The sequence below is a fragment of the Arachis stenosperma genome, chromosome 4 (genome assembly GCF_014773155.1).
Source record: "Arachis stenosperma cultivar V10309 chromosome 4, arast.V10309.gnm1.PFL2, whole genome shotgun sequence".
In the NCBI taxonomy this organism is placed as follows: Eukaryota; Viridiplantae; Streptophyta; class Magnoliopsida; order Fabales; family Fabaceae; genus Arachis; species Arachis stenosperma.
In genome coordinates, this window is record NC_080380.1 from 112644821 (window position 1) to 112659656 (window position 14836).

The following is a 14836-nucleotide window of genomic DNA, read 5'->3' on the forward strand; positions in this document are numbered from 1 at the left end:
GGGATCGACCCTTACTCACGTAAGGTATTACTTGGATGACACAGTACACTTGCTGGTTAAGTTGAACGGAGTTATGATCACACCAGGGATTATTAAGATCCCAATTCATCACACCATGATCTCTTTGGGGTATTTTTGATTTCATACAAATACAAAGAGATCAACATTGAGGATCACAATTTCGTCCACCAGTCACGCGACCGCGTCGATTAACTTAAAGCACAAGTCACGCGACCGCGTGCCCCACGCGTCCGCGTCGCTTGCGCCGCACAGCTTATCCTAATTTGCCAATTATCTTATCTTTTCTTCCCAAATCCTAATTTTTCCTTCCTTCCTTTCTTACTCACTTCTTTCCGTTCTCATTCTTCTTATCTTTCATTTTATTTATTTGCATATTCCATTCATTGCATTTTAATTTAGTGTATATTCTTCCTTCTTTTCTAACTTCATTATTTTTCCTTTGGTGTTGAATTTTCTTATTTAACTGTTGCATCTTCTCTTGAATTATTTTGAGTGCTTAGTAGCTTGTTTTATTCTGGTTAGGTAATATTATTTTTATCAATGCCAATCTTTTATACCTGTATCACTTTTGCATTGACTTGAATTTATATTATCTCTCCTTACCCACACTCTCTTCCCTCATTTTTTGAAAATTTTTACATTATTGATATGCCATGTGTCTCCACTATTTTCTCACTTGCATGTTGTAGCTACCATGTAATTGAGACCCCCATTATTTGGTATTAACCCACCAGACTTTATTTATATTCTTATTTTTATTTTTGGGTTACTTTTTCTTCTTTTCCCTCTTCTTTCAGGATGGCCACCACAAAAGGAGAGGAAAAGCTTCTTACTAGGGGGACAAACAAGTTCATCTGCTCAATCTTTGGAGAAAAGCATCAGTTGAAGCAACCCGTCCACCTGCACATCTTAGCATGCACCGAGGACGGTGCAATCTTTAAGTGTGGGAAGGTCGATACCGATCTCCATGGGTTAGTTACTCTTCTATCTCAACACCAATGGTTTATTTTCCTTGTTAGTTGTTGCATTTGCATATTTGTTTGATTTTTGCATATTTTACCACTTGGTTAAGGTAATAATTTCTTTTGCAAGAAACTTTTTATAGCATTTCACTAATTTGAATAAAATTTTTTGTTACATTTGTTTGAAGTTGTATTTGGAACATGGTTTTTGAGCCAAAGAACACACAATCTGTGAGATTTTGAGCTTATTTACATGGTTACATTATTTAACCATAAATTTTTATTCTTGTGTGTTTTCTTCTCTATAATTGTAATCTTTGCTTTGTTCCATTCTATATGTCCAATATTTAATATATTTACATGCTTGCATATGATTGAGGCCAATGTTTGATTCTAGCTCACCTATCCCAAAATTAGCCTACCTTTTACATCACCCTTGTTAGCCTCCTTGAGCCTTTAATTCCCTCTTATTCTATAAACCACAACATTAGCCTTAAGTAGTAAAACAAATTTAAAATCCCAAGTTGAATCCTTGGTTAGCTTAAGATAGAAATTGTGTAATTGTTTAAGTGTGGGAAACCTATTGGGAACATGGATGATTGGTGCACGAATTTGCAATCCGTACAACTAACCAGCAAGTGCACTGGGTCGTCCAAGTAATACCTTATGTGAGTAAGGGTCGATCCCACGGAGATTATTGGTTTGAAGCAAGCTATGTTTATTTTATTAATCTTAGTCAGGATGCCAATAAGATTATTTGGATTTAATTGTAAGAAGTAAAAGTGTTTGGAATAAGTAATTGTTACTGTATTAATGGAGAATATGTTGGAGTTTTGGAGATGCTTTGTCCTCTGAATTTCAACTTTTCCTTGAAATCCTTTTCCCACACGCAAGGTTCCTTCCATGGCAAGCTCTATGTAGGGTGTCACCGTTGTCAATGGCTACTTCCCATCCTCTCAGTGAAAATGGTCCAAATGCTCTGTCAAAGCACGGCTAATCATCTGTCGGTTCTCAATCAGGTTGGAATAGAATCTATTGATTCTTTTGCGTCTGTCACTAACGCCCAGCCTTCAGGAGTTTGAAGCTCGTCACAGTCATTCAATTCCAGAATCCTACTCGAAATACCACAGACAAGGTTTAGACTTTCCGAATTCTCATGAATGCCGTCATCAATCCGGCTTATACCACGAAGATTCTGATTAAGGAATCTAAGAGATACTCATTCAATCTGATGTAGAACGGAGGTGGTTGTCAGGCACACGTTCATGGATTGAGGAAGGTGATGAGTGTCACGGATCATCACCTTCTCCATAATTAAGCGCGAATGAACATCTTAGATAAGAACAAGTGTGTTTGAATGGAAAACAAAAGTAATTGCATTAATTCATCGAAACGCTGCAGAGCTCCTCACCCCCAACAATGGAGTTTAGAGACTCATGCCGTCAAAGTGCATAAAATTCAGATCTGAAAATGTCATGAGGTACAAAATAAGTCTCTAAAAGTTGTTTAAATAGTAAACTAATAACTTAGGTTTACAGAAAATGAGTAAACTATGATAGATAGTGCAGAAATCCACTTTTGGGGCCCACTTGGTGTGTGCTGGGGCTGAGACTTAAGCTTCTCACGTGCTTGGGCTGTTTTGGGCGTTCAACGCCAGGTTGTGACATGTTTTGGGCGTTGAACTCTAACTTGTAACCTGTTTCTGGCGCTGGATGCCAGACAGCAGCATGATACTGGCGTTAAATGCCAGTTTACGTCATCTATCTTCGCGCAAAGTATGGACTATTATATATTGCTGGAAAGCCCTGGATGTTTACTTTCCAACGCCGTTGAGAGCGCACCAATTGGACTTTTGTAGCTCCAGAAAATTCATTTTGAGTGCAGGGAGGTCAGAATCCAACAACATCAGCAGTCCTTGGTCAGCCTAAATCAGATTTGTGCTCAGCTCCCTCAATTTCAGCCAGAAATTACCTGAAATCACAGAAAAATCACACAAACTCATAGTAAAGTCCAGAAATATGATTTTTGCTTAAAAACTAATAAAATTATATTAAAAACTAATTAAAACATACTAAAATCTACATGAAATTACCCCCAAAAAGCGTATAAAATATCTGCTCATCACAACACCAAACTTAAATTGTTGCTTGTCCTCAAGCAACTAGATAAATAAAATAGGATGAAAAGAAATTAAGAAACAATAATATCTTAGAGTTTCAAGTGAAGCTCAGATTCTAATTTGATGAGCGGGACTAGTAGCTTTTTGCTTCTGAACAGTTTTGTCATCTCACTTTATCCTTTGAAATTCAGAATGGTTGGCATCCATAGGAACTCAGAATTCAGATAGTATTATTGATTCTCCTAGTTTAGTATGTTGATTCTTGAACACAGCTACTTTATGAGTCTTGGCCGTGGCCCTAAGCACTTTGTTTTCCAGTATTACCACCAGATACATAAATGCCACAGACACATAACTGGGTGAACCTTTTCAGATTGTGACTTAGCTTTGCTAAAGTCCCCAATTAGAGGTGTCTAGAGTTCTTAAGCACACTTTTTTTGCTTTGGATCACGACTTTAACCACTCAGTCTCAAGCTTTTCACTTGGACCTGCATGCCACAAGCACATGGTTAGGGACAGCTTGACTTAGCCACTTAGGCCTGGATTTATTTCCTTGGGCCCTCCTATCCATTAATGCTCAAAGCCTTGGATCCTTTTTACCCTTGCCTTTTGGTTTTAAGGGCTATTGGCTTTTTCTGCTTGCTTTTTCTTTCTCTCTCCCCCTTTTTTTTCGCAAATTTTTTTTTGTTCACTGCTTTTTCTTGCTTCAAGAATCAATTTCATAATTTTTCAGATCATCAATAACATTTTTCTTGTTCATCATTCTTTCAGAAGCCAACAATTTTAACATTCATAAAATTCAATATCAAAAATATGCACTGTTCAAGCATTCATTCAGAAGACAAAAAGTATTGCCACCACATATAATTAGAATTTTCCTTATTAAGAACTCGAGAAAATTAAATTGCCTTTTTATTCTAAAAAATCTACTATTTTATTCATGTTTGATGATGATGAAAAAAATAAATTATAACTTAATTGAAAATAAAATCAAAATAGATATGCTAATTACTACTACTCCTATATAACTTCTAAGGTAAAATCCTATAATAATACTATCACAGAGTTAAAGCTAGAATTAGAACTTAACAACCTGTATTTTGGGAAGTGGATGTTCCTCTAGTCTGTGGGGTGCCTTCAAGAATTAATTTCTGACGCTTCAGCTCCCTTAAGTTCACATCCTTGCTCTTCCTGTTCCCTTAGGTGCGATGATCTTAATGATTTTTAGCTCAGTGATCATGGCAAATCACACCAAACTTAGAGGTTTGCTTGTCCTCAAGCAAAAAAAAGGAAAGGAGAGGAATAGAAGGAGAGGCAGTTTCGAAAAAAGATAAGATGAGTTGAAAAAGATATGAGAAGAAATTAAAAAGATTTGAAAAAGAATTCAAAAAGATAGATGAGTTTTGAAAAAGATTTGAAAAGAAATTAAAGAAAAATCAAGAAATATGTTTAGGATTAAAATTTTTGGAATTGAATGATGAGATTTTGAAACATTTTTATGCAAGAAATTATGAATTAAAACATGAAAAATTAAAAAAATTGTGAAGTAAAAACGAATTTACCTCCTCCCCACCATCCTGGCGTTAAACGCCCAAATGCTGCATGTTTTAGGCGTTTAACGCCCAATTGCTGCTTCTCCTGGGCGTTCAACGCCCAGCTGTTGCTTCTTTCTGGCATTGAACGCCAAGAAATCCTTTGTCACTGGGCATTTTTTTGAACGCCCAGGACGCTGTAGTTCTGGCGTTAAACGCCCAGAAGGAGCTTCTTTCTGGCGTTCAATGCTCAGAAGATGCTCCTTTCTGGCGTTCAACGCCCAGATGGCTATCCTTACTGGCGTTGGACGCCCAGTGGATGCTTCTTTTGGGCGTTCAACGCCCAAAACGTTTCTTACTGGCTTTTTCACGCCAGTGAGCTTCCAGATTCCCCTATAACTCTGTGAATTCAAGCAATTGCTATTTTACCTTTTGAAGATACTTTGACACCTACTTGTAAAAATTAACAAAAACAACTGAAATTAAATTTTGTAAATGGCTGGGTTGCCTCCCAGCAAGCGCTTCTTTATTGTCTTTAGCTGGACTATTACTGAGCTCTAATCAAGTCTCAGTTTTGAGCATTCTTGCTCAAAATTACTTTCAAGATAATGTTTAACTCTCTGTCCATTAACAATGTCTGCAATGTCTGCAAACCATGGCACTTCCTGGATGGCAAAGAGTTGCTCATCTGGAAAGTTTTCAGAGATTTCAGTAAGAGGGAGGGACGCCCCTTCTACTGGTTCTATTCGGGACAGGTGGTCTGCTACCTGATTCTCTGTCCCTTTTCTGTCTCTTATTTCTATATCAAACTCTTGCAGAAGCAACACCCATCTTATGAATCTGGGTTTTGAATCCTGCTTTGTGAGTAGATACCTAAGAGCAGCATGGTCAGTGTACACAATCACTTTTGATCCTACTAAATAGGATCTAAACTTGTCAACGGCGTAAACCACTGCAAGTAACTCTTTTTCTGTGGTTGTGTAGTTCTTCTGTGCATCATTTAGAACACGACTGGCATAGTAAATGACGTGCAGAAGCTTGTCATGCCTTTGTCCCAACACTGCACCAATGGCATGGTCACTTGCATCACACATTAGTTCAAATGGTAATGTCCAGTCTGGTGCAGAGATGATTGGTGCTGTGACCAATTTAGCTTTCAGAGTCTCAAATGCCTGCAGACACTCCTTATCAAAGACAAATGGCATGTCAGCAGCTAGCAGGTTGCTCAGAGGTTTGGCAATTTTCGAAAAATCCTTTATAAACCTCCTATAGAATCCTGCATGCCCCAGAAAGCTTCTGATTACCTTAACATTGGCAGGTGGTGGTAATTTTTTCAATTACCTCTACCTTAGCTTGATCCACCTCTATTCCCTTGTTCGAAATTTTGTGCCCAAGGACAATTCCTTCAGTCACCATAAAGTGACACTTCTCCCAGTTTAAAACCAGGTTAGTCTCTTGGCATCTCTTTAGAACAAGTGCTAGATGGTCAAGACAGGAGCTGAATGAGTCTCCAAATACTGAAAAGTCATCCATGAAGACTTCCAGAAATTTTTCCACCATATCAGAGAAAATTGAGAGCATGCACCTCTGAAAGGTTGCAGGTGCATTGCACAGGCCAAATGGCATCCTTCTGTATGCAAATACTCCGGATGGACATGTGAATGCCGTTTTCTCTTGATCTTGGGGATCTACTGCAATTTGATTATAACCTGAATGTCCATCCAGGAAGCAGTAGTATTCATGACCTGCTAGTCTTTCTAGCATCTGGTCTATGAATGGTAAAGGAAAATGATCCTTTCTGGTGGCTGTATTGAGCCTTCTATAATCAATACACATACGCCACCCTGTAACTGTTCTTGTAGGAACCAGTTCATTTTTTTCATTATGAACCACTGTCATGCCTCCCTTCATAGGAATGACTTGGACAGGGCTTACCCAGGGGCTGTCAGAAATAGGATAAATAATCCCAGCCTCTAGTAATTTAGTGACCTCCTTCTGCACCACTTTCTTCATGGCTGGATTCAGCCGCCTTTGTGGTTGGACCACTGGCTTGGCGTCACCCTCCAATAGGATCTTGTGCATGCATCTGGCTGGACTAATGCCCTTAAGATCACTGATGGACCACCCAAGAGCTGTCTTGTGTGTCCTTAGCACTTGAAGTAGTGCTTCCTCTTCCTGTGGCTCTAAGGTAGAGCTTATGATTACAGGAAAGGTATCACCTTCTCCCAGAAATGCATATTTCAGGGATGGTGGTAATGGTTTGAGCTAGGGTTTGGGAGGTTTCTTCTCTTCCTGAGGGATTTTCAGAGGTTCTATTATTCTCTCTGATTCCTCCAAATCAGGCTGAACATCTTAAAGATGTCCTCCAGCTCTGATTCGAGACTCTCAGTCATATTGACCTCTCTTACCAGAGAGTCAATGATATCAACACTCATGCAGTCATTTGGGGTGTCTGGATGTTGCATGGCTTTGACAACATTCAACTTGAACTCCTCCTCATTGACTCTCAGGGTTACTGATGACAAGTCATCTTAGCCTAGTTTCACTAGCCTTTTTCTTTTGTTTTCAATTGAATTATGCACTTTCTTGAGCCATAAGCAAGCCAATTGGGTAGATTTTTATGTTTCCTTTGATTTAATCAACCATAGATGAATTAATGCAATTTCATGAGGTTTTATGCCATTATTATCATATATTATGAAAGAATGAATATCTCATGATTTTGAGCATAGCTTTGATGTGTTTGGTTGATTAATGATAGGTGAAGAAAGCTTGGAGAAAGGTTGAAGCAAGAAGGAATGGCTAGGAGGAAGAGAGAACAAAAAGTTTGAGCAAAAGTTTGCCTCAAACTTTAGTTCAAACTTTTGGAATAAGTGAAAACGAACCAGGGAGCAAAAAGCTTGAGCAAAAGTTTGCCTCAAACTTTTGCGCAAACTTTTGGGAGAAAAGCTTGAGCCAACGTTTGCCTCAAACTTTTTGGCAAACGTTGGCCTCACAAATCAACACCCTGGAGAGCAAAAGTTTGCGCCAACGTTTGCCTCAAACTTTTTGGCAAACGTTGGCGCCATGAGTGTGCATAAGGGGGCCAACGTTTGAGCAAAAGTTTGACCCCAAACTTTGGCTCAAACGTTGGTAGCAGCAAGGATGGGGTGGCTGATATAAAAAGTTTGAGTCAAACTTTTACTCAAACTTTTACTCAAGCTCTCATGATTCCAAACCCGGTTTACTTTGGTTCTCTCCCCAACTCCAAGAGCAATCAACCAAGGCCTCTATCAACCCAATTCCATCAAGAGCAAAGGCCCAATTCAAGGCTTGAAGACCATTTGAAGAAAGTGTATAAATAGCTTAGGATTTAAGTTTTTAGGAGAGCTTTTCCTTTTATTTTTCATAGAGCTTTCCTTTTAGTTTTCATAGGGAGTTTTCCCTTGGAGAATTCGTAGTACACTTTGTAGAGAGCTCACTTTACATTCTAGCATTGTTGTTTTTAATTCAAGGGAATTTGGGAGGAGAATTGATCTCTCTTCTTCCTTGTTCTTGCTTGAATACTCTTTACTTTTCTTGCTTCGGATCTTGGGTGGAGAATTGAAGAACTTCTGTTTCAATCTCACCTTGGGATCTTGTTTAATTTTACTGCACAATTGAATTTCCGTTTCGGTTAATTGCTTCGTCATCTACTTTCTCTGCAATCTTCATTTCCTTTGCAATTGTTCTTGGTGGATCTAGGAAGGCATTGAGATCTAGACTTGGTTATCTAGTCTCTTGGGTCCTGAGATCTGAATTCCAATTTTACATTCTCTGTTTAATGCTTTTCAATCTCATTTACATTTCTGTTTTTAGATCAGATTCAATCCAAGTTATCTTCTACTTCTCTGTTTGTTGCAATTTACTTTTCCTTGTTTAATTTCTGCAAATCCAATTCCCAATTCCCTTTATAATTCAAGCCATTTACATTTCTTGCAATTTAAGATTCTGCAATTTACATTTCTTGCGTTCTAAGTTTCTGCCATTTAATTTCTTGTTCTTTAAGATTCAGCACTTTAAATTTCAGTTCTCTCTAGTTTCATGCAATTTACCCATTCCCTTTACTTTCTATGCAATTTAAATTCTGTTAATCAAAAACCTCTCAACCAAATCTTGATTCGCTTGACTAAATCAACCACTAAACTAAAATTGCTCAATCCTTCAATCCCTGTGGGATCGACCTCACTCCCGTGAGTTATTATTACTTGATGCGACCCGATGCACTTGCTGGTGAGTTTTGTGTCGGATCGTTTTCCGCACATCAAGTTTTTGACGCTGTTGCCGGGGATTGAAATAGATTGACAATGATTAAGTGAGGTGGTTGTCTAGATTAAGCATTTTTTTCTTTTTTTTTTACTAAGCACATGAACTGTTTGACACATTGTGTCACCTAACCCTCTAACCACATTCTAGCACTAGAATGTTCATGTTTCATTTGGTTTGTTTGTGATTTTTGCAAGTCATGGAGGCTGAGGTGCGTGAAGAGGGAGTGAGCAACAATGCCCAGCCTGCAAGAAGGGTGTTGGCCTCTTACACTATCCCCAATCCCAGACATTATGGGAGCAGCATTCTCACCCCAAATGTTCAGGCAAATGACTTTGAGTTGAAGCCTCAACTAATCACCTTGGTGCAGAACAATTGTGCTTATGGAGGTGGCCCTCTTGAAGACCCTAACCAACATTTGTCTGTTTTCTTAAGGATTTGTGAAACAGTCAAGACAAATGGGGTTCATCCTGACATTTACAAATTACTTCTGTTCCCATTTTCTTTGAGGGGCAATGCTACTCAATGGCTGGAAACCTTTCCCAAAGAGAGCATCAACAATTGGGATGAATTAGTGAGCAAATTCCTAGCCAAGTTCTACCCACCTCAAAGAGTCATCAAGTTGAAAACAGAGGTGCAAACATTTATTCAAATGGATGGAGAGTCGTTGTATGATGCCTGAGAGAGATACAAGGCCTTAATCAGGAAGTGTCCTCCAGAAATGTTTAGTGAGTGGGATAGACTCTAAAACTTCTATGAAGGGTTGACCCAGAAAGCTCAGGAAGCATTAGATCATTCAGCAGGAGGCTCATTGCAGCTAATGAAGACAGCAGAGGAAGCCCAAAACCTCATAGAGATGGTGGCAAACAATCAATACTTCTTTGCTCATCAAAGACAACGCCAAACAGCCCAGAGAAGGGATGTACTGGAGCTGGAAGGTGTGGATACCATCTTCAAAGTGATGCATTAACAAATTCAGCAACAATTTGAGCAGATGGCTAAGAAAATTGATGGACTGCAAAATGCTGCAGTAAATACACAAAGCCAATCTCAAACTTCACATGGATGGAAGCAATCTGAAGAAAGTTTTGGGACATTCAATTATGAGCAACAAAGCCCTGAGCAGGTGCAATGCACGAATAACACATCTCAACACAATTTTCATGGTGATGCACATAAGACACCCTGGAAGACTCATTCTAATTCAAGGTGGGGTGAGCATCAGAATCAAGGACAAAGGGACTTCAACTCTGACAGCCTCAGCAACACAAACAACCATAACCATTTATCCAATAATACTAACCAATTCAAAAATTCACAAAACACATATCACCAACCCCATAACATCTCACAAAAACCACCAGAATAACTTTTCTACATCCACATCCCACCCACAAAGTACCCCCACAATTAATTCAAACAACTTACAGCAACAACCATCTCATTTCATACAACCACAACCAAATCCAGACTCTCAAAGAATCTCAAGTCTAGAGAAAATGATAGAGAAACTCATGAAAATATCAAGAGATGGCTAGACAAGATCAGGCCCTGGCATTCAAAAACCAAGAGACCTCAATCAGAAACCTTGAGAGACACATGGGGCAAATGGCTAAGCAAGTTTCAGAGTTGGGCGAGAAGCAACAAAATGCATCCCCCAGTACCACTGAAGACTATCCAAGGAACAAAGGAAAAGTCACAAAATGGGAGGAGTGCAAAGCAATCACAGTGGGAAGTGAGAAGACTATGAAGAAGGAAGCCATCAATCAGGACAAACACAACAGAGAAGTTCCACAAGAAGAGACAGAGGAGAGAAGTAAAGAGGATCAAGAAACCAAAAATGCACAAATTTCAAAGGGAGACAAGAACATCCTTGAATCACAACTACAAGAGAAGAGGGAAGGAGTGAATCCTTGTGTCCCCAAACTTCCATACCCTCAGAGGTTTAAAAAAGAAAATGAGGATAAGCAATACTCAAAATTCCTGGACATATTCAAGACACTCAGCATTAATATTCCTTTCTTGGAAGCACTTGAACAGATGCCACTATATGCCAAATTTATGAAGGAAGTGCTGACAAAGAAAATATCCTTGAAGGAAGGACAGATTGTTGAGATGACAAAGGAATGTAGTGCTATCCTCCAAAGAGAGTTGCCAGAGAAGAAAGATGATCCTGGGAGTTTTTACATACCTTGTACCATAGAAAACATAACAATTGAGAAGTCATTCTGTGACCTCGGTGCAAGCATAAACTTGATGCCTTTGTCTCTAATGAAGAAACTTAAAATTTCTGAGCTGAAGTCCACACAAATAGTTCTCCAAATGGCTGACAAATCCATTAAGTAAGCACTGGGAGTCGTGGAGAATGTGTTGGTAAAAGTGGGAAAATTCTTTCTCCCTGCTGACTTTGTTATCTCAGATATAGAAGAGGACCCTAACACTCCCATCATTATGGGGAGGCCTTTCCTAGCTACGGGCAGAGCATTGATAGATGTTGAAAAAGGGGAATTATTGCTGAGAGTGCATGATGAGCACCTAGCATTCCATGTTTTTAAAACCCTGCATGAGCCCACTCAAGAAGAAGATTGTATGAAGGATAAGGCCAGAGATCAAAGCTTGAAGGAGGCATTCAATGAGTCAAATCCAAGACTTCTAAATCCACGATTGAAAGAAGTAGAGATGGTACAACAAACCAAAGAAGTCAAGGAGGAACTAGATCCAAAACCCCCAGATGAGAAATTCAGCATCCCAGATAAAGAACCACCAAGGCAGGGAGTATCTCTTGAGAAAGAAAAGAAGAAGAGGCCAAAAGGGTAGAGAAACAAGAAGATCCCTACTGAAGGCTTTTCACCAGGGGATAAAGTGGTGTTAAACACCCAACCAATGAAGGTGTCTCAACAATTATCTGAATACTACACTGTGAACCGGGTCCTTTCACTTGAACACCTAGAGATCATCAAAGAGGAGACTGGAAGGAAGTTCACAGTAAGAGGAGAAAAGTTGAAGCACTATGATTTTCAACCCCCATGATCAAAGAATGAAGGATGTCAAGCTAGTGACATTAAAAGAGCGCTTGTTGGGAGGTAACCCAGCCTGAGGTAGTTTTCTTTTCATAGCCTTTTCAATAAAAATGTTGAATAATTGGTATGCATTGCAAAGAGCTAAGTTTGGTGTTGCACACCAAAACAATTGAAGGGAGAATGAAGGATTCTAAGTTTGGTGTTCCACCAAAACCTCATTTAAAAGCACATTCTTACTTCCTGACCAATACTAGCTCCAAGCAATCAAACAGTTTATTCAACCACTTAACTGCTTCCTAGTTTTAACTCCATAATCTTTAGCAAAGACACAAGATCTTACATATAATTAACCTGTTGTATCAGAGGAAGTGGCAAGGAATTAAGTTTGGTGTTCCCACACCAAATTAAATCCAAAAACCACACTCTGTTCATATGTACTAATCAGTCGCCTAAGGGCTTTAGAAGCAAGAAACTTTTGAGAATTATGCAGGAAACTAACCACCAACTGAAGACATTATGCATCATAACTCAAAAGAGGCACAACAGAAGGAAGGACAAAGCAACTGCAAACCAATAGGTTGCATCTATTCTTAACTCTTGCTGTTGATAAATGATTTGACTTATGTCTTGCTAAAGTGTTCATCTAGTACAAGTAGAATCACTCTTTGCAATAAGTAAGCTAGTCTAAGTGTGTGCTTGTGTGTTTACTTTCACTTAACTAAAAGCATGTTTTGTCCCCTGCATCTTTAATTCAATAAAAGAAATGTTTTGAATGTGAAGTGAGTTAGTTCTTTGTTAGATAGAAGTACAATAAAAGTAAGTGGTGGTATGTATGTGTGATTGTATGATAGCTCATTTTAAGTGAATAAGAGAACTAGGCTGTCTCCTTTTAAGTTGAAAGTAGCTCACTGTCTATGAATCTCAATCAAATAAAAGTCCTTGGTTAAAAAGAAAAACAAAAAAAGAAAAGAAAGAGCCAAAAGTGGCAACAGAACAAAAAAAAAAAGAAACAAAGCTAGACACCAATAGCTTGAACCTTAGAATATATGCCTGTGTTGTCTTTGTACTAGGATCTGCTTGGATTATTTAGTTCTTTGGAGTGCATCAACACTTGGTGACTTGGGTTAACTAACCCGGGATCATCAACTGAAAGTCCATTATCAAGAGCAACCTAACTACAAGGCATTTAGTAACCCAAAGAGGTGCTGGGCATCAATGTTCTAAGAAGGAATGTGAGCCAAGTGTCTATGGTGAATAATGTGTCAAGCATAAAGAAAGAAAAGAACTTGTTACACATGACACTGAACTAAAGCTTATGAACAAAATAATAGCCAAGGATAAAGGAATAATGAGAGGTCATAGCAGTATGTTACTTGAAGCTTGAAGGAGACTTTCTAGGCTTAAGAGTCAATAAGAAGTGAGTGTTTGCATACCCACATAAAACCCCATGAACTACCAATAATACTCTGCTAGCATGAACATCCTCTTCCATTTCATTCTTTCTTCTCAATAAATCTTTTCTTGCTTGGGGACAAGCAAGTTTTAAGTTTGGTGTTGTGATGACAAGTCATCTTAGCCTAGTTTCACTAGCCTTTTTCTTTTGTTTTCAATTGAATTATGCACTTTCTTGAGCCATAAGCAAGCCAATTGGGTAGATTTTTATGTTTCCTTTGATTTAATCAACCATAGATGAATTAATGCAATTTCATGAGGTTTTATGCCATTATTATCATATATTATGAAAGAATGAATATCTCATGATTTTGAGCATAGCTTTGATGTGTTTGGTTGATTAATGATAGGTGAAGAAAGCTTGGAGAAAGGTTGAAGCAAGAAGGAATGGCTAGGAGGAAGAGAGAACAAAAAGTTTGAGCAAAAGTTTGCCTCAAACTTTAGCTCAAACTTTTGGAATAAGTGAAAACGAACCAGGGAGCAAAAAGCTTGAGCAAAAGTTTGCCTCAAACTTTTGCGCAAACTTTTGGGAGAAAAGCTTGAGCCAACGTTTGCCTCAAACTTTTTGGCAAACGTTGGCCTCACAAATCAACACCCTGGAGAGCAAAAGTTTGCGCCAACGTTTGCCTCAAACTTTTTGGCAAACGTTGGCGCCATCAACAACACACCCTGGAGAGCAAAAGTTTGCGCCAACGTTTGCCTCAAACTTTTTGGCAAACGTTGGCGCCATGAGTGTGCATAAGGGGGCCAACGTTTGAGCAAAAGTTTGACCCCAAACTTTGGCTCAAACGTTGGTAGCAGCAAGGATGGGGTGGCTGATGTAAAAAATTTGAGTAAAAGTTTGCCTCAAACTTTTACTCAAACTTTTACTCAAGCTCTCATGATTCCAAACCCGGTTCACTTTGGTTCTCTCCCCAACTCCAAGAGCAATCAACCAAGGCCTCTATCAACCCAATTCCATCAAGAGCAAAGGCCCAATTCAAGGCTTGAAGACCATTTGAAGAAAGTGTATAAATAGCTTAGGATTTAAGTTTTTAGGAGAGCTTTTCCTTTTATTTTTCATAGAGCTTTCCTTTTAGTTTTCATAGGGAGTTTTCCCTTGGAGAATTTGTAGTACACTTAGTAGAGAGCTCACTTTACATTCTAGCATTGTTGTTTTTAATTCAAGGGAATTTGGGAGGAGAATTGATCTCTCTTCTTCCTTGTTCTTCCTTGAATACTCTTTACTTTTCTTGCTTCGGATCTTGGGTGGAGAATTGAAGAACTTCTGTTTCAATCTCACCTTGGGATCTTGTTTAATTTTACTGCACAATTGAATTTCCGTTTCGGTTAATTGCTTCTTCATCTACTTTCTCTGCAATCTTCATTTCCTTTGCAATTGTTCTTGGTGGATCTAGGAAGGCATTGAGATCTAGACTTGGTTATCTAGTCTCTTGGGTCCTGAGA